This window comes from Miscanthus floridulus, chromosome 1 (genome assembly GCF_019320115.1).
Source record: "Miscanthus floridulus cultivar M001 chromosome 1, ASM1932011v1, whole genome shotgun sequence".
NCBI lineage: Eukaryota > Viridiplantae > Streptophyta > Magnoliopsida > Poales > Poaceae > Miscanthus > Miscanthus floridulus.
Window position 1 is genome coordinate 50069084 of NC_089580.1, and position 22167 is coordinate 50091250.

General features: G+C 41.5%; 1 pseudogene; it reads left to right on the forward strand.

Annotated features, from left to right (window-relative positions):
* Nucleotides 1-19549, forward strand: part of LOC136516802 (achilleol B synthase-like) — a 39615-nt pseudogene extending 20066 nt beyond the window's left edge.
* The last annotated feature ends 2618 nt before the right edge of the window (nucleotides 19550-22167 follow it).

Consider the following 22167-nt stretch of genomic DNA (forward strand, 5'->3'; position numbering starts at 1 on the left):
AATATCCCATAGGAGTCAAGACAGGAACAATTCTAGGAAATCCTTATCAATGTGACACATGCATATATGAATTAAATGTATTAAGGTTAATAGGAATCAAGGATAATCCCATGCTATACTTGCCTTGATCAAAGTGTTCCTGCTTATCCTGCTCGTCAAAGTAGTACTCTTGATCACCCACGAATTGCTCATCGTCTATACTCGATCAACACAGCAACATACAAGCATCCAGAGGCAATCATGCATAGCAAACAAAGGCTATATATTAGAACAGTACACCAACAGTATAAATCAATATGAAAAGTTTGTAAAACAAATCTATGTCTCGCTATGAACACACAGACGCGAAGATCACAAAAATTAGAGCTATAACGAAGAAGTTATGAATTAAACAAAATTTTCTTTAATAAAATAATAGATTAAAACTAATCTCAAATTTTAAAAGTTGAAAACATATCTAACAGTAGTATGAACATGTAGACTACGCGATTACGAATCTAACGCAACTTGAATGGATCAAAACAGACTTAAACGAATATTTTATGCATAAAACAAAGTAAGTGGCAAAACTGTAAACAGATGGATCTAATTTTTGGAATAAAAATAAATAGAAATGATTTTAAATCTAACTGAGGGACTGTGGGTTCGAATATGGAAAAGTGCAGGGGCTCTTTAGCAAAAGTGAAAGGCGAAGGGGTATCGTTGACTCTGAGCCGTTGGATCTAATCTGGACGATCAAGATTAGAGAAGATGGAGAGAGAGAATAGATGGCCGGCCGAAACAGTGGCAGCGTGGCGGCGATTTGGCCGGCGATGGCGAATCCTCACCGGAGAAAAGGGGAAAAGGCCCTAGAGACCTCGGATTAACTCGGGAAAAGCACCGAAAGCAAAAGGAGACGATGGCGAACTCACCCAAGGACTTTTCGTGGACGAAGACGGGACTGCGGCGGCATGTGGCTCGGCGAGGCAAACGGCGTCGATCTGCAACGTCGGTGACGCGAGGTGAGCGAACCAACACGGGAAAAAGATAAAGAAGGGGCTCGGCGGCTTCGCAAACTCGACGCGAAGCTCGGCGAAAAACTTACGAAGGCAGGGATGCGGCAAAACGAAGAAGCTCGAGCTCGGGGCGGCGCTTAGGGTTGCAGCGGCTCTCGTGGGCTCGATTGGATGTGGGAGCTTGCTCTAGGGCTAGATGGGAAGGCGACGGGCGCAAGGCTGCTATTTATGGGGCCCTCGGTGTGGCGCGCATGCCAAATCCCACAGAAATCGGGCCGAGCGCGGAGATTTCCTTGGGAATGAGTCTGGCTCGAAGCCGACTCAAGGTAGGGGACGATGCTGACAGAGCAGGCCCACCTGTCGGTGACTCAAGGCGTGGGTCCCAGGGGTCGGCCAAAGGGAGAGAGAGGAGAGCGCGCCTGCGCTCAAGAGCTGGGCCAGCCTGTTAGTTGGGCCGTGCGTAGCGCGCTGGACCACAGGAAGAGAGGGTGGGGGTGGAAGCTAGGTTGTGTGAGAGGCAAGGCCGAGTGGGCCAAAACCAGGGAGAGAGGAAGGTAGAGGTAAAATTCCTTTTCTTTTTCTTAAACACATTTACAAAACCAAATTCAAATCAAATTTAAATTCTTTTGCAGTTTTGATCAAACCTACTCATCACAAAAATAAATATGCAGCAGCATGTATGCACAAACATGTAGCTAGACCTTATAGTTGATTTTAGTTTAACAAAATTTATTATTTCTCTAAGTTTAAATGTTCACAAAAATGCACACTAGTAGAGAACAGACCTTTGATCCTCGGCCAAAATGGGCTCTAGTCCCGGAATTTTTTGCCCCCGGGACTAGAAATACCTTTAGTCCCGGTTGGTGGCTCCAACCGGGACTAAAGGTCCCTGCCCAACGGCTACTGCGCCAGACAGAGGTGGCAGGGACCTTTAGTCCCGGTTGGAGCCACCAACCGGGACTAAAGGTATACTTTTACTCCCGGTTGGTGGCTCCAACCGGGAGTAAAGGTCTACTCCCGGGCCGTGGCTGCGCCCGGGGTTGGAAAGTTACCTTTAGTCCCGATTGGATCTATCAACCGGGACTAAATGTTCTCCCTTTATAAATCGGCCGTCTCCTCCTTCCTCCCCGAGCCCGAGCTCAGCACATTTTGAAGCTCACTGCAGTAGTGTTCTTGCTTCCTCCCTCCCTCCATTGTTCCTCCATCCATTCTTCGATTCCTCCGTCGATTCTTCAGTTGTAAAGGTTACCAATCTCATACTCTCATTTTTTACCATTTTCTTATACCATTTTATTCACTATATATATTTATGGTTCTTTATTGTGGTTTTTTTTCATTTGTAAGCAATTTGAGCTCAAAATCACTTTAAGCTTGCATATTTACATGAAAGAAGGTTAAAGTATATATAAATATAAAGTTAGAAAATAGTTAGAAAATTATAGCAAATCCTTACTAGTTGAACTTGCGGACCGTGTTCAGGTCGGCGAGGATGTTCTCTGCCGAGCGGTAACGGACGTCAAGGAGGAGCTTTGATTCTACGAGGGAGAGCGATAACGGTCGTGGAAGACCGTGTTCCCTTCCTCGTAGAATCGGAGCTCTTCCTTGACCAAGTACGGTGCCGTCCGGTGGAGAAATCCTCGCCGAGCTGATCACGTAAGCAAGGTCAACTAGTACGGATGGTTATTTATTCACATGTCCCGATATCGTCGTAGTAGTCTGTCAATCACCGTACCTAAACGTAGTATATATAAATAAAAACTTAGAAAATAGTTAGAAAATTATAGAAAATCCGTACTAGTTGAACTTGCGGACCGTGTTCAGCTCGGCAAGCATGTTCTCTGTCGAGCGGTAACGGACATCAAGGAGGAGCTTTGATTATACGAGGGAGAGCGACAACGGTCGTGGGAGACCGTGTTCCCTTCCTCATAGAATCGGAGCTCTTCCTTGACCAAGTACGGTGCTGTCCGGTGGAGAAATGCTCGCCGAGATGATCACGTAAGCAAGGTCAACTAGTACGGATGGTTATTTATTCACACGTCCCGATATCGTCGTAGTAGTCTGTTATGTGTGTACATTCCCATTCTTCTGTTAATTTGCGGAAATATCATATGAATTACTTACCTGCCGCAGTAAAAGACGAGAACACAATGACCATTAAAAATATCATTGTTTAGAGATCTAGATAATTTTATAGTTTGTTAATTTTATTTGTTTATAAAAGAAGAAATTTATAGTGTATTAAAAAATGAGTATAGAGAGTAGATGGCAACTGCTTCCGGGTCCTCGGCCTCTCATGGGTTTCCAAAGCGACTTAGGCCGGGCCTTCCTCTCATTCCATGCGGCAAGTGTCGTGATGAGATGAAGATTGTGATGGAGTACCGAGTGAAGAAGGAGGGTCCCAACAAGGATCGTATCTTCTACAAGTGTCCGGATCGCAATGTGAGTTATTTTATCGTATTTAATGATTATGGTTAGTTTATACCTATTTTCATGATGGTTGTGATTAAAGTTCTAGTTTTTTGTTTTAATTTCAGTGGGATGGCAGTGGACGATGTTCAGGCTTCTACTGGGAGGAAGAGTATGTTGAACTCGTGCAAAAATATCTTGCACAACAGGCAGATACGGCGGCTAATGAGGCAGTGATCCAGTCGAAGAAGCCCAAAGATGTTGCACAATCGGGGGATCTGTCTGTTTTAGTTGAGATTGGTCGCGAAATCCTTGTGCTCCTGAAATGTATTTTAGCTTTAGTTCTTTTAGTGGTAGTTGGGATTGTCTACATTGTAGCGATGCTTTCATAAATTTGTATCTTTTGTGGTGGCACGCATGTTGTATAAATAATTAATTATGATCTAGGTTTTAATATGATATTTATGTCATGTATTGCAAATGAGCCATCATTGGATGTATAATGCTGATCGCCGCTCACAAGAGTTCATTGACGGCGTGCATTCTTTATTACGTGCGGCCGAGACAAACAAACGCGACGGTTTCATGTGCTGCCCATGTGCCATATGTAAGAATACGGTGGAATATCCTTGCTCAAGGACTCTTCATTCACACTTGTTCAAGTCGGGTTTCATGCCAAACTATATTTGTTGGACAAAGCACGGAGAAACCGGTGTTGTAATGGAAGAAGATGAAGAAGAACAATGGGACGACAATGATATTATTCCTGATGGTGCGTGCTTCAATGATACTGCAATGGGAGAAGCTGAAGAAGAGGTAGCCGCAGAAGATGAGCCGGCTGATGATCTTTGTCAGGTCATTCGTGATGCACAAAGAGAATGTGAAAGTGAAAAGGAGAAGATCAAGTTCGAGCGGATGCTAGAAGATCACAAGAAATTGTTGTACCCAACTTGTGATGCAGGGCAGAAAAAGTTGGGAACCACACTAGAATTGCTGCAATGGAAGGCAAAGAATGGTGTATCTGACAAGGGATTTGGAGAGTTACTAAAAATCCAAAAGAAGATGCTTCCGAAGTACAATGAATTGCCCGCCACTACCTACGAAGCAAAACAAGTTGTCTGTCCTATGGGGCTAGAAATAGAGAAGATACATGCATGTCCTAATGACTGCATCCTATACCGTGGCAAAGAGTACGAGAAATTGGATGCATGCCCGGTATGCCATGCGTCGCGGTATAAGATCAGGCGAGATGACCCTGGTGATGTTGAGGGCGAACGTCCACGTAAGAAAATCCCTGCCAAGGTTATGTGGTATGCTCCTATAATACCACGCTTGAAACGTCTGTTCAGAAACAAAGAACATGCAAAATTGTTACGATGGCACAAAGAAGACCGTAAGGTAGACAATATGTTGAGACACCCTGCTGATGGGTCCCAGTGGAGAGCAATCGATAGAGAATTCCCGGAGTTTGCAAATGACGCAAGAAACTTAAGGTTTGCTTTAAGTACAGATGGTATCAATCCTTTTGGAGAGCAGAACAGTAGTCATAGCACTTGGCCTGTTACTCTAAGTATCTACAACATTCCTCCTTGGTTATGCATGAAGCGGAAGTTCATTATGATGCCTGTGCTCATCCAAGGCCCGAAGCAACCTGGCAATGACATCGATGTGTACCTGAGACCACTTATTGATGAACTTCTCATTTTGTGGAATAAAGAAGGTGTACGTGTGTGGGATGAGTACAAACAGGAACACTTTGATCTGCGAGCATTGTTGTTCGTAACAATCAATGATTGGCCTGCTCTAAGTAATCTTTCAGGACAGTCAAACAAGGGATATAATGCATGCACACACTGCTTCGGTGATATTAGAGGTGTATTCTTGAAAAAATGTCGAAAGGTCGTGTACCTTGGCCATCGTCGATTTCTTCCTGCAAATCACCCCGTAAGAAAGAAAGGTAAGCATTTTAAAGGGAAAGCAGACCACCTGACCAAGCCTCGCAACCGAACCGGTGAGGATGTACTCGATATGGTCAATGATGTGAAAGTCGTCTTTGGAAAAGGACATGGAAGCCAACCTATTCCGAAAGACGCTAACGGTCACGCACCCATGTGGAAGAAAAAGTCCATATTTTGGGACCTACCCTATTGGCAAGTCCTGGAGGTCCGTAGCTCGATCGACGTGATGCACCTGACGAAGAATCTTTGTGTGAACCTGCTAGGCTTTATGGGTGTGTATGGAAAGCCTAAGGACACATTTGAAGCACGACAGGACCTGCGTTGTTTGAGAGAAAGAGACAACCTGCATCCAGAGAAGACAGATGATGGACGCCATTACTTACGTCCTGCTAGCTACACTCTAAGCAAAGAGGAGAAGGAAATCATGTTTGAATGCTTAAACAACATCAAGGTACCATCTGGATTCTCCTCGAATATAAAGGGTATTATAAATGTGACAGAGAAGAAATTCTGTAACTTAAAGTCCCATGACTGTCACGTTCTCATGACGCAATTACTTCCAGTTGCATTAAGAGGAATTCTACCTCCAAATGTACGTCTAGCCACCGTAAAGCTATGTGCATTCCTCAATGCAATTTCTCAGAAGGCAATTGATCCAACTGATCTAGCTAAACTACAGAATGATGTGGTTCAATGTCTCGTCAGCTTTGAGTTAGTGTTCCCTCCTTCCTTCTTTGATATTATGACACACCTCCTAGTTCACCTAGTCAAGGAGATTTTCACTCTCGGTCCTGTGTTCCTACACAACATGTTCCCCTTAGAGAGATTCATGGGAGTCCTAAAGAAATATGTTCACAACCGTGCTCGCCCAGAAGGAAGCATCGCCAAGGGCTATGGAACAGAAGAGGTCATTGAGTTCTGTGTTGACTTTATTCCCGACCTTGACTCGATTGGTGTTCCTGAATCGAGACATGAGGGGAGACTAAGCGGAAAGGGGACACTAGGGAGGAAAACATATATTGGTACGAATGATGATTATTTCAATAAAGCGCACTACACAGTTCTACAGAACTCCTCTTTGGTAGATCCGTATATTGAGACACACAAGGATCTCTTACGATCCGAGTTTCCAGGCAAGACTGAAGCTTGGATTACGCATAAGCACATGGAAACTTTCGGCGGTTGGTTGCGAAAAAAATGTCAAGGTGATGAGAGCATCCATGAGCAACTGTATTTATTGGCTATGCAACCATCATGGCATATCGTCACATACAAAGGGTACGAGATAAATGGGAACATATTCTACACAGTAGCCCAAGATAAAAGGAGTACCAACCAAAACAGTGGTGTCCGCATAGATGCCACAGACCCGAATGGGAATAAGCAGACATATTATGGACGCATAGATGAAATATGGGAACTAGAATATGCACCTACTTTGAAGATCCCATTGTTCAAGTGCCAATGGGTCAAGGTGACCGGAGGCGGAGTAACAGTAGACAACGAGTATGGAATGACAACAGTAGACCTTAGTAATATTGGGTACAAAGACGAACCATTCGTCCTTGCCAAGGATGTGAATCAGGTGTTCTATGTCAATGATATGTCTACCAAACCAAAAAGAGGGAAAAACGATAATGACTCAACCAAAGAGCCAAAGCGCCACATAGTTCTTTCAGGGAAAAGAGTCATCGTGGGAATTGAGGACAAGTCGGACATGTCAGAAGAATATGAAAAGGATGACCGAATTCCGCCCTTCAAAGTGAACAAAGACCCTAGCATCTTGGTAAATGATGAGGACACTCCATGGTTACGAAGCGATCATAACCAAGGGACATACGTAAAGAAGAAGTTCACTGCTGTGCCCACTTGATGATATAGTGATTTAATATAGTGTGTGTTTGAGATATTATGTAATAATTGTGAATTCAGATGTTTATTATGTCATATTTCAAATTAAATCAATGTTTGATTTGGTGGGATTTCTCTCTCAAAAAGGTAAATTAGGATACTGAGTGATGAAAAATTAAAATATTAACGTTAAAATGATGTGAAAACAAATTTCCTGTCCAAAACCAATAATTTTAATAATTTTAATTAAACACTACATTTTTGCATTAACGAAATAATAAATATTAGTTACATTATGTTTTATAATTCTAACAAAAAATAAAAAAAGTTAGGTTATCGATTTTTCCTATGTGCAATAAACAAAAATAAAATTCATATTTTTAACAAAATAATTTTATGCCTTTTATTTAATTTACTATGTATTTAATAAAAACTATTGCATTTCTATTGTATTTAACAAGACTATTGCTTAAAACAGGCGGGAAACGAAACTGCAGGCCACCTTTACTCCCGGGTGGGAAGCCCACCCGGGAGTAAAGGTGGGCTGCAGTTTCGTGGCCCGCCAAAAAAAGCCTTTACTCCCGGTGCGTGTTACCAACCGGGAGTAAAGGTATACCTTTACTCCCGGTTGGTAACACGCACCGGGAGTAAAGGAACCTTTACTCCTGGTTGGTAATACGCACCGGGAGTAAAGGGTTTTTACTCCCGGTTGGTGGCTGGCACCGGGAGTAATTCTCCTCTGCTATATAACCTCCAGCGCCTGGCAGATCGATCTGCTCGTCTTCTTCCTCGTCGAACACCGCCGCCCGGCCTCTTCTTCGACCTCGCGCCGCGTCGGTTCGCCTTCCGTGACACCGGCGCCGCCGTCTTCTTCCTCGTGCGGCCTCCACCGCGCGCGCCCGTGCCCCTCCTCCGCGCTTGCCCGTGGCCCTCCACCGCGCCCTCCTCCGCGCCCGAGGCCCTCCTCCACCGCGCGTTGCCCCACCGCGCCGGCCCGAGGCCCTCCAGTAGGTACACTGCCGAGCTTCGAGGTGATATATTCGTCGATCTCTTTGTACATTCGTCCGAGCCCTCCACTGCCGAGTTATAGATCACATCGAAAACTACAACTTTGGTGTAAGCCATGTCAACGGTCGAGGTCGATTGAAAATTCCAAATTTTGAATCACAAAATCTATAGAAACTAAAAATGAATATTTGGAACTCTAAATGATTTTAAATAAAAACATATCTTAAGGCAAGTTTTGAATATTTGGAACTCTAAATGACAAGTATAATTAAGGATCACCAATGAAATTATTTTAGAAATTAATTAGATCGATGTAAATCCATGGCTTGTATAATAAACACGCTATATATTATTTGGAAACAACGCTACGAACCATCCGCTAATGATCCAGCCCATCAACCGCCATATATTCATCACTATATGATATGCCATTATTTCAAGATGCAGTTTCAATAGAAGAATTTTTTCTATCTTCATAGATCAATGTTTGTTAACGAAATTTTATCCAAATATATTCATGTAGGGTCTTTTTTTTTGAAGGATTTGTTGTAGGATATATAATGGTCAAATAGGAACTCAATTTTGATACCCAGTTTATAAACTAAGCGTTTTTTAGTTTATCAAAAATATCACATGTTTCTTCATTTGTGAACTTTGAATATACAGATATAATAAATATTAATGTTGCTAAAGTAATATGAGCATTACATATTTTTTTCCGGGAAGACTATCTTCAAACTTTATATCATAGCATCAGAGATCGCCTGTAGAAGAAGAAAATAAATTCTTATCATTTCGGAAATAGTAATGGTTATATGAGCAATAAGACACGTATACTTACATTTCATAATGGCTTATACTTATATTATTAACATAGAATTTTCTCATATGATGAATGACTACATGGTTGATCACATGGTTTCGTCCTTATATACGTCATTTGTATTCATATGCATTTCGTCCATGCGTTTCTATGTATACGGCGGAGCACCGCCGCCCTCGTTCACCCATGTGTACAGACATATATACGGCGGAGTGGAGCACCGCCACTCTTGTCACACCGCCCTTTCTCGTGCCCTAATTCGCCCTAGTACCGACGTAGTTCGTCCTAGTGTGGCGAATTGCGTCCGTGATCGAGGGGCAAGATTTAATAATGCATATTGTTTGTAGATTTTACGCATGTAATAAGCAAAGATTTGACGTACTATATATTGGTTTTGTTTTTTGAAGCTAGATGGCCGACCCGAGAAATATGGATGAGGAGGAGTTGATGATGAATTTGATCAACACTGGCACTCAAGTTGCCGGCGATGATGGTGCTAAAAATAACGTGCAAGAGGATGAAGATGACGGGAGTCAGTACTTAGCTCTTGAACAAAATGAGCAACAACATATTGGCCAAGTATATATTTTTTATTATTAGCTATATATATATATTATCATATGTCTTATGTGTGCTCATGACATTAAAAATAATGTTTATGTTTTGTAGCCCTCTGGATCGACATCAACAACTACAACGAAGAGTAAAAATGTTCGAGGTCCCAAAAAGCCATTGGAGGGTCGCTTCATCATCTCGGAGTTCAATGTGGATACAGGAGAACCGGGGGGGCCGAATAAAATGAAATTTGTGCACCACTGTGGTTACCTTGTACGGGACCGGCTCCCGATTAGTACCCGTGAATGGAAGAAGAAGACCAATGCTCCTCATATCAGTTTTGTCTCCGATCGTGACAAGGCGTTAATTTGGAATGATGTCTTGGTACATTTCACGCTCCAAACAGATGATTATGATGATATAATAGATGGTGATGAATTGAAGGAGCGAGTTAGGGATTGGGCAATGAAGAAGATGGCCACCCAGTTTCAGACTTGGAAGAAACACCTATACACGACGTATGTCAAGAAGAACATAGCACCAGATTTTACTGTCCCAGGCCCGATCTCAAAGCAGAGGCCCTATTGGGATGAGTTTGTACAGTACAAGACTTCAGAAGAGGGTGTGAGTCGGGTGATAAAGAACCAACGTAATGCCCAACAGAAGACATACCACCATACCTTGGGATCAGGTGGCTACCCGACTGCCATTAAGAAGTGGAACAAAATGGAAGCAGACCTTCTTGCCAAGGGTATCAGACCAGAATCACTCGAGTGGGGAGAACGTGCAAAGAATTGGTTTTTCGCTCATGGGGGAACACTAGACCAGGAGACAGGGAAGTGCGTTTATGGCGCAAGACTGCAAGAAGCAGCAGAAAGATTGTTTTATGCTCAGAGAGCTGCTGCTAGTGGTGAGTTCAGGCCCAACAGAGAGAAGGATGAGCTGACATATGCCATCGGGACTATTGAACATGGTGGCCGAACTAGAGGCAAAGGAAGTGTCTCGTGGGAGCATGGATTCCCTCAGGACAGACCTTCCTACAGAAGTCGCCAGAGAAAGAAGGAAGAAGAGGCACACCGGCTCCAGAGGTTGGAGGAAGCGGTGCGTGAAGCACAGGAGCGGGAAAAAAACCTTGAAGCGAGAATGCAGGAGGAAATCAAAAGGCAAGTGCAAATAGCAGTGAGTGCAAGCAAGCAGGCATCAGAGCCAGGAATCAACATTAGCCAATCTGTTCAGTTGAAAAGCAGCTGCGCTTCCACGGAGATACCAAATCAAGGGGACACAGGACTGCGCTTCCCTGTGGATGACGTCACTGAACCTTGTACAACGTGTGAGCTACACATTCCGAAGGAGAATTCCACAATCAAGGTGGCTATCGGTCTTGTTAATCCTATCGACCGAACCAAGACACCAAGGATTCATGGGAATATAATCCAAGAAGGATATGCCACCATCTCGGTAGATAAAGCTGAAAAAGGTTTTAGTGATTTGCCTCTTGACATTCCTGGAGGTGATGGCGAGAAGACTCTAGGAGAAGCGGAGAAGACATTCATTCTATGGCGCAAGCGCTACATCATCATTCCAGGGATGTCGGCTCCACCTCCTTCTGAACTACCTCACCATAGGTACGTGCGGATGAAAACACTACATCATTAATTTGTATTGGCTTAAATAATTAACAATCTGCTCATAATAATATGTCATTCCTTTTTTTGTAGCAGATCCTCCCCCAACCTAAATCCAATTGTTCAATCGCCAGATCATCATAGTGCTCTGTATGATGACATTGTGTTGGAAGACGAGGCTGCATCCACACCCTCTCCAAGGAGGTCTCCAACGCCACAGCCGCCACCTCCAAGGAGGTCTCCAACGCCGCTGCCAACACCTCCAAGGAGGTCTCCAACGCCGCTGCCAACACCTCCAAGGAGGTCTCCAACGCCTCCCCCGCCCCCGCCTACCAAGAAGCCTAGCAAGAGGCCAGCCCCTCAAACGAAGAATCAGTCCCCGCCTGCAAAGAAAGCCACCGTGAAACCAAGGGCTATTCCCAAAATAATATCTGAAGAGAAGGAAGAAGGAACTGATGCATATAAAAAAGACATGTCTAGATTCTATGACAAACTTAAAATGAATCAAGAAGCAAGGAGAAACCCAGAGAAACCGTACTTCTTCGTAGCTCCGGATATTTTAAGAAAAAAGGTGACTTCTTACCAGCATCAACAGCGGGAATCTCGTAAGCCGTCCAAATCAACGTTATCAGACTATGACCGCACTCTCACCAAGTCAATTGAGGCGGCACAGAAAAAGAAGCGGGCAGGGAAAGGAGTTGCCCAACTCGGACAACAAGCGCACCAATCAATCCCCCCGCTAGTTGTTGGTAATGAATATGGTTCGAATTTAGGATTAATGCATCAGGCAAACATACCTCCGGATGTCGATTTGGATCACCTTGGTGAATTTCTTGATGAGACTGGTCTCGACCTTTACCAGATGTTTGGTGATGGAAAAATTGAGAGTGCGGCGGAGGTTGATATTTGGAAGAAAAAATTTGTACTAGGCCAGAGTCTATACAACCCTCAAGCCTTATCTGATCTGGGGACGCAAATGTACCTGCTAAACAAGTGGTACATGCAGGCGTCTACCAGTGGAGACTTCTGCGTTGGTGTCAGAATTAGAGACGAACATTGGTTCCGTGGCGATGATGTTATGTATGTTGACTTTGCAGAATTTCATCAACTATGCCACCTTACCTCTCTGGACAAAGTTATCATTAGCTGCTATTGCCTGTAAGTAATAATTCTTTCGATCTATTATTAAACTCATCATATGTGTGCATATGCATATAAATTATCCTAACAAGTACTATATATATGCAGATTTACAATGACAGAGCTCAGAAAGGAAGGCTGCAATGAAATTGGTTTTGTTGATCCGCATATAGTATTCAAAGACCCAATTACTCCAATGACTAATTGGAAGTCTGAGTCAGAGAGTAACATCATGAACTTCTTAGTGAACCAACGCCACAAGAAGGATATACTCTTTCCCTATAACTTCAAGTGAGTGTTAATCATGTCGATCATAGCCTTAATGGCTCATATGTTGATTCTAGTTAATTAATGAGTGTTATGCGTTATATCCTATAAACACATGCAGCAATCACTGGATATTGATGGACATCGATCTGGTGAAAAGTCACTTGATAATCTATGACTCGATGAGAAAACCACAACAAGACTACCAAGATATGATAGATATTATCCAGAGGTAATTTCGGGATCTCTAGCAACTATATATACACACAAACATGATGATTAACTATATCTGATGACGTGGCAAATTTTTTATTGGGCAGTGTTTGGAAAACCTTTATTGAGAAGCAACACATGGAAAAATGCAAAGCGCCACTGAATGTAATCCCATTGAAAGTAAGTCCCCTGAATCGCATCATCTTTATTAATTAAACATATAGCTTTCACCGGATCACCAGATTGGATGACAAATCTTTTTCTCGTAAAGTGGTGTCTGAGACAGGAACAGGGGAACAACTACTGTGGTTACTATGTTTGCAAGTTTATCAAGGTGCTCTCCCAAAGAACTCCTACAGAGAGACTCAAAGTACGTTAAAAATACACTATATATTCATTTAATTATTATTATTGATTGTGTTACTATGTCTTTATATATATATATATATGTACATATATTAATTTATTTTCCTTTAATTCAAACCTGTAGACTCGATGGTTGGAGGAAAAGGTCATACGGCAAGACCAAATCAAAGCAATTCAAGAGTCTATAGCCGGATTTTTTAATGAGCAGGTCATCGATTCCAAGGGCGAGTTCTACTTCGACCCAACACTGCCATTGAAGCCAAGCTAGAGGATGAGAAGAAACTTGTTATGTCACAACAACTATAATGCAATCTTTTGTAATATATGCACATGAAATAATATAATGTAAAATACACATATGCATGCATGCATGTAAATATATATATGATGCATGCATATATATATATATATATATATATATATATATATATATATATATATATTTCTATGCTTGAATTGTGTGATTTAATACGTTCATTGTGCTTGAACCGAAACATACTATATGCGCATATAAATGTATAATTAGCAGCGTACAATACGACTTCGAAAACCTATTTTGAAAAGAAAACAAAAAAATGAAAAGAAAAGAAAAAAGAAAAAAACCTTTAGTCCCGGTTCGTATTACCAACCGGGACTAAAGGTGCCGGCCATCGTGGCATGTCAGGAGGCACCTTTAGTCCCGGTTGGTGTTACCCACCGGGACTAAAGGTCCTCCTTTAGTCCCGGTTCCTGACCCGGGACTAAAGGACCCCCCCTTTAGTCCCGGATGCTTGCTCCCGGGTGGGGAACCGGGACTAGAGGGGGTTCCCCACCGGGAGTAAAGCTCGGTTCTCTACCAGTGGCATAAATAAATCAAATTAACCTATTTTTAAATGATGCAAATTTTAGGGTGTTACATATAGCCAATTGTTAGCTCATTGCTAGATTCTTTATTTGCTAGGTAGTTCATTTAAAGCAATTAGTTGGGCTATTAGCTGGGGTCTTTGAATCTACTAGAGCTAGCTATTTTTCGTGGCTAACTATCAGTTGCATGGAACAACCCTAATCAATGGAACTGTTTGCATTATACAACTCAGACACAATATATAGACGCGTGCTAAAGGCACCTAGCCTGCATGTAGGGTGTCTATATCTCGTGAAATGAAGCTAGTGGAGCCATCAGATAGGCTTAAATGGGTTATTTCTTACTGGGTTCAGATGCAGGTAACATTTTTGGACTGAATTAGGAGAGGCTAAACATCTATTAACTATGTAACAAAGGGATCGGTACAGCATTGGGGGAGGGGGGATTGCTTGTTTGAGGTGTTGAACGAGTATTTGCATCATTATTATTATGGGTATTTGGATCCATAATATCTTTATCATTAGCCTCTTATCCATCCCAGCGTTTGCCACAACCATCTCTTTTGTTTATGTATCAAACGTAGCTAAGGAAAACTCAGGTTTCATTTTTGTTAACAATTAAGATAACATGTCAATGGTATAGTGCGATGCCAGATCTCAAAATAATACAAAAAATGCATACCCATGGTAACATAAAATTCAACTAGAGATATCCAATTTATCCTGGACCTAGATCTTAACATAATCAACTTTCAAACCTAATGTAATTGGAAAATTGGAGCTTAATTCACTTTAAGCATTAAATATAGTTCCCACAACAAGTTCGGTTACTGGAGCATCATTTACATTCACTTTGTATCATGACAGTTACTAGAGGCATCACATCAGTCTATAACATGAACCGGGTGTCAAAGTTATCATCACAACTGATTCATGATCAGTTTGAACATAACAAATCGTGATGGACCGGTTGTAAATTCCATTTCTACAGTAGCAAGATTACCATCATATAATTTGTGGCAACTTGTTGGCAAGTATGCCTCTCAAGTCACATCACATCCATTACACTTGTGCCCCCTTCTCATTTATCTAGGTTGTACCAGTGCAAGCGATTTCAGGTCAATCTGCTGGACATAGTATGTTACTATAGGCTATGTTCTTGTTTCACAACCGCTAATAATTCTGCATTGGGAGGCCACAAAATATAAGTTCTAGTATGACAGCCATATATACTTTGTTGCTCGCTATTCTTGTCTCAAATTATAGAATAATCAAGCATGCTGGATCCAAAATTCAAGGCTTTATATATTGGTTGTATAGTTATTGGATTTCACGTTAGTTGTCCGCTTACCTAAATCTGTATGATGAACTTTGCAATTTTATGATTATATGAAAAAACTTATTTTTCTTCATTTCAAATTCAATAGTACTGACACAACTATTGTTTTACTCTGTTGAAGAACAAAGATGGTACATTGTCATCAGCTGAATGTAAACGAACAACTCCATGGGTGGAGGTGAGTATACCTTTTGCATGGTATTAATGTACACTATAAAAACAATGTTTCTGTTTTTTTCTTATATTTGAAACTTTTTCCAAGACTTCTGCTATATATACTAGTATAAATTAGAAGTTCATCTATCAATAATTGAGAAACTTCTTACTAAATAGCTCTTCTCAACTAGGAGCGAAATAGTGGAGATAAACAATCTAATTTATTCTACTGGTGATATTACGAATCTAGGAAATGTCCCTATTGTTGAAGATCATCAATATGTTGGAGGAGTCGTACTTTGTTTAATGAATTTAACGCATATCTATCGGGAGATCTAAACAATAAGTCACTTAAATGAATTTAACTGTAGCAACTTTTAACGGTCTACAAACAAGAGTGGATATCACTATTCACTAGTGAATATCAAAGCTAAGGAAAAGTGGAATCATGTATGATACAGTAGGAATCCATGTGTGTGGCAAATCTCATGCTACATTGGGTCTGATCTCATAGTGGAACTGAAATGTCTAATGATCTCACTTATTTGAAGTTTTAATAAAAAATAAACATATTTGTCTTCAGTTACATGAACTGATACATTCATGGTTAAAATGATTCGGGAAAAAACAGAATAAATCAAAATGTTAACCTTTCGCTCTTTAGCAAAGTAGTAGGAATAGCTTCCAGCTGTATTTAGGAGTAATAATTGATCCCCTGATGCTATTTGCACATGGTATGTAAAGCTAACATGTTTATGGAAATTGGAAAATCCAACCCTGGATGTAGTCTTGCATCCACCAACCATGTACATGCATGCCCTTGTTATATTTATATTTTTTCTACTACTTTTACTTTTATGAAATTTCATACATTGTCATTGTCATTTATTACTTATATATTAGAAAAACATGTGGTTTTTTTAGCTTGGCCGTGACATATACCACACATGACATACTAAAGTACTTTTATTTTAATGCCGTATCAAAATCTTAGTGGCCTATGTGAATTGATTAACTCCGTTCATAATGCAGTTTATCAATCCTTCTGAGAGTTTTCGTAATATCATCGTCGACTATCCGTAAGAGATTCGAGTGTCTGATGGTTTAAAATGTTCACTAATTTACTTTACAAATTGCACAACGACTAACGGCCTACAACCAAATATGCAGATATCCTGAATGCACATCATCATTAATACAAGCTTTAATATTGTTTAGAGAAAGTGTCCAATGTATCGTCGTGAGGAGATAGACAAAATTATCAAAAGTGGTGCATCGTTCATTGAGAAAGTACAACGAAAGGATGGGTCCTGGTATGTAAAAATGAATTGCTAAGAGTCGTGGATTATATCTGAATTATATTATGACTGCTAATAACAGAAAACTAATTAAACAGGTATGGCTCTTGGGCTGTGTGTTTCACTTATGCAACATTCTTTGCTATAAAAGGACTAGCTGCTGCAGGAAGAACATACCAGAACAGTTTGCCTATCAGGAAAGCATGCAACTTCTTGTTGTCAAAGCAGCTAGCAACCGGTGGATGGGGAGAGAATTATCTCGGTTGTCAAATTGAGGTAATTGTTCTTGCATCATTTGTATTGCATTCATTCGGTCATGTGGACATTTTGAGTTGTCTCCATTGTGCTGTCATGTGTTAGTTAGACTTAGGGATTAGGGGGGTTATTAGAACACCTACATTAGATAGAATGGTTCTCATGTATACCTTCGTTGGAGGAAGTATAGGTGTCGTGGCTCCGGATTCCTAGCCCTTTCTTCTACAGCTGTCGGTGAGTGGCTCCAGAATCCTAACCCTTTCTTCTTCCTCCCAGCGAACGGCTGGCGAGCGGCGCGCTGATGGATAGAGTTTGCGATACTCTATGCTGACTTGCGAGCGAGTAGACGAGGCCGCCAATAGTGAGGGGGCGGCAGGTGACTAGGCCTGGACGGATGCAGATCGGTCGGCATGCCATTGCTCGCGCGGTTGTGCCTCGTGGCTGAGAGAGCCGGACTTCGCCTTCGAGAATCGAGAGGATAGGAGGTGCATGCAAAGACCGACGACCGCCGGCGCTCGTGCGCAAGAGGGACCTGGAATCTGCGCTAGAGGGACATGGAGCGTCAGCAGTCAGCAGACTCAGCACCTCACGCAGAGGGTGGCGGCGCACGCGCAAGACGAGGCCGGGAGTTGGGGATGGACGCTGCTATTGTGCTGGGACGTCGGGTGGTGCCTACTGACTCGCGAGCTGGGCGGCTTTGTACAGGGCTCCCGCCGGCCTGCTACTTGTCTAGCTCGCGACGCAGCTAAGTCGACCTCAGCCTGTCAGCCACTAATGAGCAGAGTTAAATAAGCTAGCCAGCTACAAAATTTTCATCCAGTCCTACAAGAGCCATGGTCAGGAGTGGACACGCCCGTTGGGCTACCGACGGTGATGTGATTTCCTTTATTTTTTCTAGTTATAATTTGCATGTGTGGTTGAAAATGGCAATTGCGTCTGCAAATCAATTACCAAGTATGGTTGGCATCTTCACCGCCCGAATGCCCGGCTGCCTGTGAAAAGTTCTTATTTCTAGGGACAGTTTGGTGAAGATGCCTGAGAAAATTGTTTTAGTGTTTGTTTGAATGAACTCGTATTTAAATTAATCTATGTATATATGAAAATTAATTAATTTTGCACTCTAATATATGTGAATTGAGGTAATTACGAGCGCATCCAAATAAGGTCTTATAAATTTGTTTTGTCTGTGTCTGAAAATTAGCTTTTTTAACATAAGAGTAAAAATTAGTTTTGTAGTAGTGTTCTTTCCAACAAGACGTGTTGCCGAAAATAAAGTACTTAAGTTTGTGCTAACTATTTTTTTCGGCTGCAAACTGAACAGGAGTACGTTGATAGTGGCAGGCCACATGCAGTGAACACTGCACAGGCGATGCTAGCTTTACTTTACGCTGGACAGGTTTAATTTGCGCCCCACCCCCACCCACACCCACCCACGCACTCCGCTTGGATATATCTGCTTTCCTAATGTTGATACTGTGAGCAGGTTGAACAGGATCCAGCGCCACTATACCATGCTGCAAAAGAATTAATCAACATGCAGATGGAGAACGGAGAATTTCCCCAACAAGTAAATGTTTTTCCATAAACCAAAATAGAGTATTCGATGCATATTAAATATAAATTGAGTGATTTATTCAACCAGTTAGGAGAAATATGGACATTATGTTTATGAAACCTAGTGGCTAACAAAAATGGCCATGATATATCTAGTGTCAATATATATGCCTTGGAACTAAGATAGATAAAATTTGTAAGCATGTTTAATTTGCTCATACTTATGAAGAGAGATGCACAATTAACGAGGAGAAATAAAGAGAGAGAACTTCATTAATTAAGCCACATATCAGCCATATATTTTGAAACAAGATGTCAACAAATATATGCCTTGCTTTTTGAAATGGAGAGGGTAGTAATAATGTTATTATTCTACCTGGTTTGGTTTTATAAGCGTTAGCATGCATGTTTGGATGAAATAGTAGAGAACTCTAAGTAAACCAAAATTTGTGGTAGCTCTTTAGTGTAACTGTCCGTGTCATTAGGACTGACATCCACTTCCATCCTGTTCTGTTTTGTTCAGTTCATTTGTGGTTGCTATCTCTGAACTCTGAAAAATGTTTGAATATGCATTTCAATTTTAGGAAATTGTTGGCAACTTCAACTCCTCACTTTTCTTTAATTATCCCAACTACCGGAACTTATTTCCCATCTGGGCTCTAGGAGAGTTTCGCCGCCGACTTCTTGCAAAAAAGAGTTAAGGTGGGTATCTTAGGCCATTTCTATGAATTGTATTTGGGATACAAATATCCATATACATTATATTGTATATTGTATTGTATAATGTAAGAACCAAGACCGTGGTGATGGGATGTAACACAAAACCAAATTTGTATTTACTAAAGTATATATTAATCTTTGTAAGATTATCACAAACTAGTTGATAATCATCAGTCATCTGGTTCTTCAAATTCAACAACAATAATGCAAAATGTTCTTAAGCAAAATCTCTTGTGAATCTGTCACAACTATATCTGAAAATAAAATCAGTGGCCTGTACAGAGAATGAAAAATGAAAACATAGACTTAGAGCATATCTAAGAGTTGGGCAAAAAGCACTTCCCAACAGTTGTATATACCTACTCCTAGTTCGTACACTCCTAGTCTGCACACACATATGAATGTGGATACAGAGGACTCCCGATGGGTCTTAGGATGGTTTTATTCTCTTCCGCGTTTTTTCCCACAGTTTTTTTTTTTTTTGTTGTCTTCCTCTTTTGTACAATATCCCGGTGTCCCTATAGCTGGTATCTGCCTTGCTATAGCAGCCACACCTAGCTGGCAATAGTCGCGCCTAACCTAGCTAGAACTAGCCTAGACAATACTACACTTCTATGACGAACAACTTTCGTCATTGAAGGAGCCAAATTCGTCATAATTTCAGTTTTATGACGAAAAACGGTTCGTCATATAAGTCGTGTCATTCTTTAAATTCTATGATGATTCTAGAAATTTATCATAGATGTGGATAGATCTATGACGAAAACTGAATGTCATAGAACTACTTTGTCATGCGTGGTAGGGGACAGCCACGTTGACGGGTGCTTCTGTTGGAGATGTTTTTCACGTGTACATGCTATAGCTGGTTGTATTGGAGATGGTTCGGGTACGTGTCACCTTTTTATTGCACAACGTGGCCATCTCTGGTTCTTGCACGTTTCAGGTTCTTACTGGACCACGTGTCGGGACCTTGTTGTTCCACATGTCAGTTTTCTATTAGCACACGTGTCATGTTGCGGTTGGGTCACGTGTTACTTCTTTATTGGACCATGTGTCTTATTTTTACTCGACGTGGTGTGACCACAATACCCCGCGTGTCTTTGTTTTACTCGACCACATGTCTCGATATTGTACGTCCGCGTGTCAATATTTTATTGGGCCACGTGTCGCGCCCGAGCTACCCACGTGTCTTTTTCTGATTCAACCACATGGTAGGACGGATTTGTACCACATATTTTGTTTGTATTGGCCCACGTGCCCTGTCGTGGCTCTTACACGTGTCATTCACTGGTTCGTCCACGTGTCAGATTCTTATTTAACAACGTGCCTATGCCGGATTTACCACGTGCACACCAATCCTTACATCAGAAAAAATGATTTCAGATCTACACTGCTGCACAAAATGACTACATGCATAATTATATTTAACCTGAATCAAATAAAAGCAGTTTAGCTCAGTAGCAAACCACTGACAGAGTTCACATATCAAGCCGCCAAAATTTCAGATCAAAACAGCAAACAAACCACATGTTCACTGCATCAACAAGACTGAGAGTTACCAGCGCTTAAGAGCATGATATGCTCACGGAGCTTATTGTACTCCTCCTCTTGTTGTTTCTTGAACTCCTCAAACCCCCTATCAGTGTTTTTTGCCTTCCTCTTCAGTTGATCCACTTGTTCGGCGAGGACAGCTGAACTTTCCTGATGAGCAGCAAGCTGTTCCTAAAGTCTGGAGTAGCTTGTCCTGATACCAACATTCTTCAAAGAAAAGGTGTTGTAGCTGGCCTGGGAGAGGACCTTAGAAACAACATCAGCAACAGGTTCTGCTCGTATAGTTTCCATAGCTTCCTGCGAAAACCAAGGTGTAAACATTATGTAGAGGACTTAAATTGCAGAACCAAGAGATTATTTTATTACAAGTAATGCATAGGTCTTCCTCAGCCTACTGCCGATAGAGATTCATAAGCACAATGCATAGGTAACATATTAACTGTTGTAATATTACAACTTCAAAATGATAGTGCCACTTTAGGCTCCTCCTACTTTTCCTTCTTTTATGCCAATGGTTTTAGCAGATTTCAAGGAAAGCAAAGGAAGGTACTTGTTGGTGTTTCTTAACATCACCACTAGGATTGTAAGTCCTAGAGATGGCACTAGAAATAGCATGACGATATTTCTGAACACATGTAGAAATATTAAGCAAGCGCACGGATATATCGTTGTAGCATTTCACCTGAAAGTATTCGAGTATCGTTCATTTATATTTTCCTAAAGGAAGGCATTTTATAAGAGTCTCTAGTAGGGACATGGTCAAAATAACATGATTGTATAATAGACCAAAGTTCATAACCGGGGTAAGTCAAGATAAATACGGGATAGTGTGACACACACACTCAAGCCAATCTCAAGGATAAAGATAAAAGAAAGAATAAAATAATTAACCCTAAATAGGAGCAGGCATCCTACTATACACAAGGGTAGCGTTGATGAGGATAGAGATTGATTCCTATGGTTTTAGGGTCTAAGGATAGATAAACTTTTCTTCTACTTGCTTACTTCGGGCACCGTATAACACTTGGTCTGCCAAGCATTATCGGCCTACGGCTCTACGCCATATCCGAACATAGGGGATTACGAAGGATGGACAGGGCTGTCACCACCTTTTGTCTACCCCTCAACTGGAGGATATGAGGCAAACGAAGGTAGCCTCTAGCCTAGACACCATGTCTACGCTATCGACTACTACTCTAGCATTCCGGTAGGGTTATCCGTCTTTATCAGGGCCCTCTACTAGA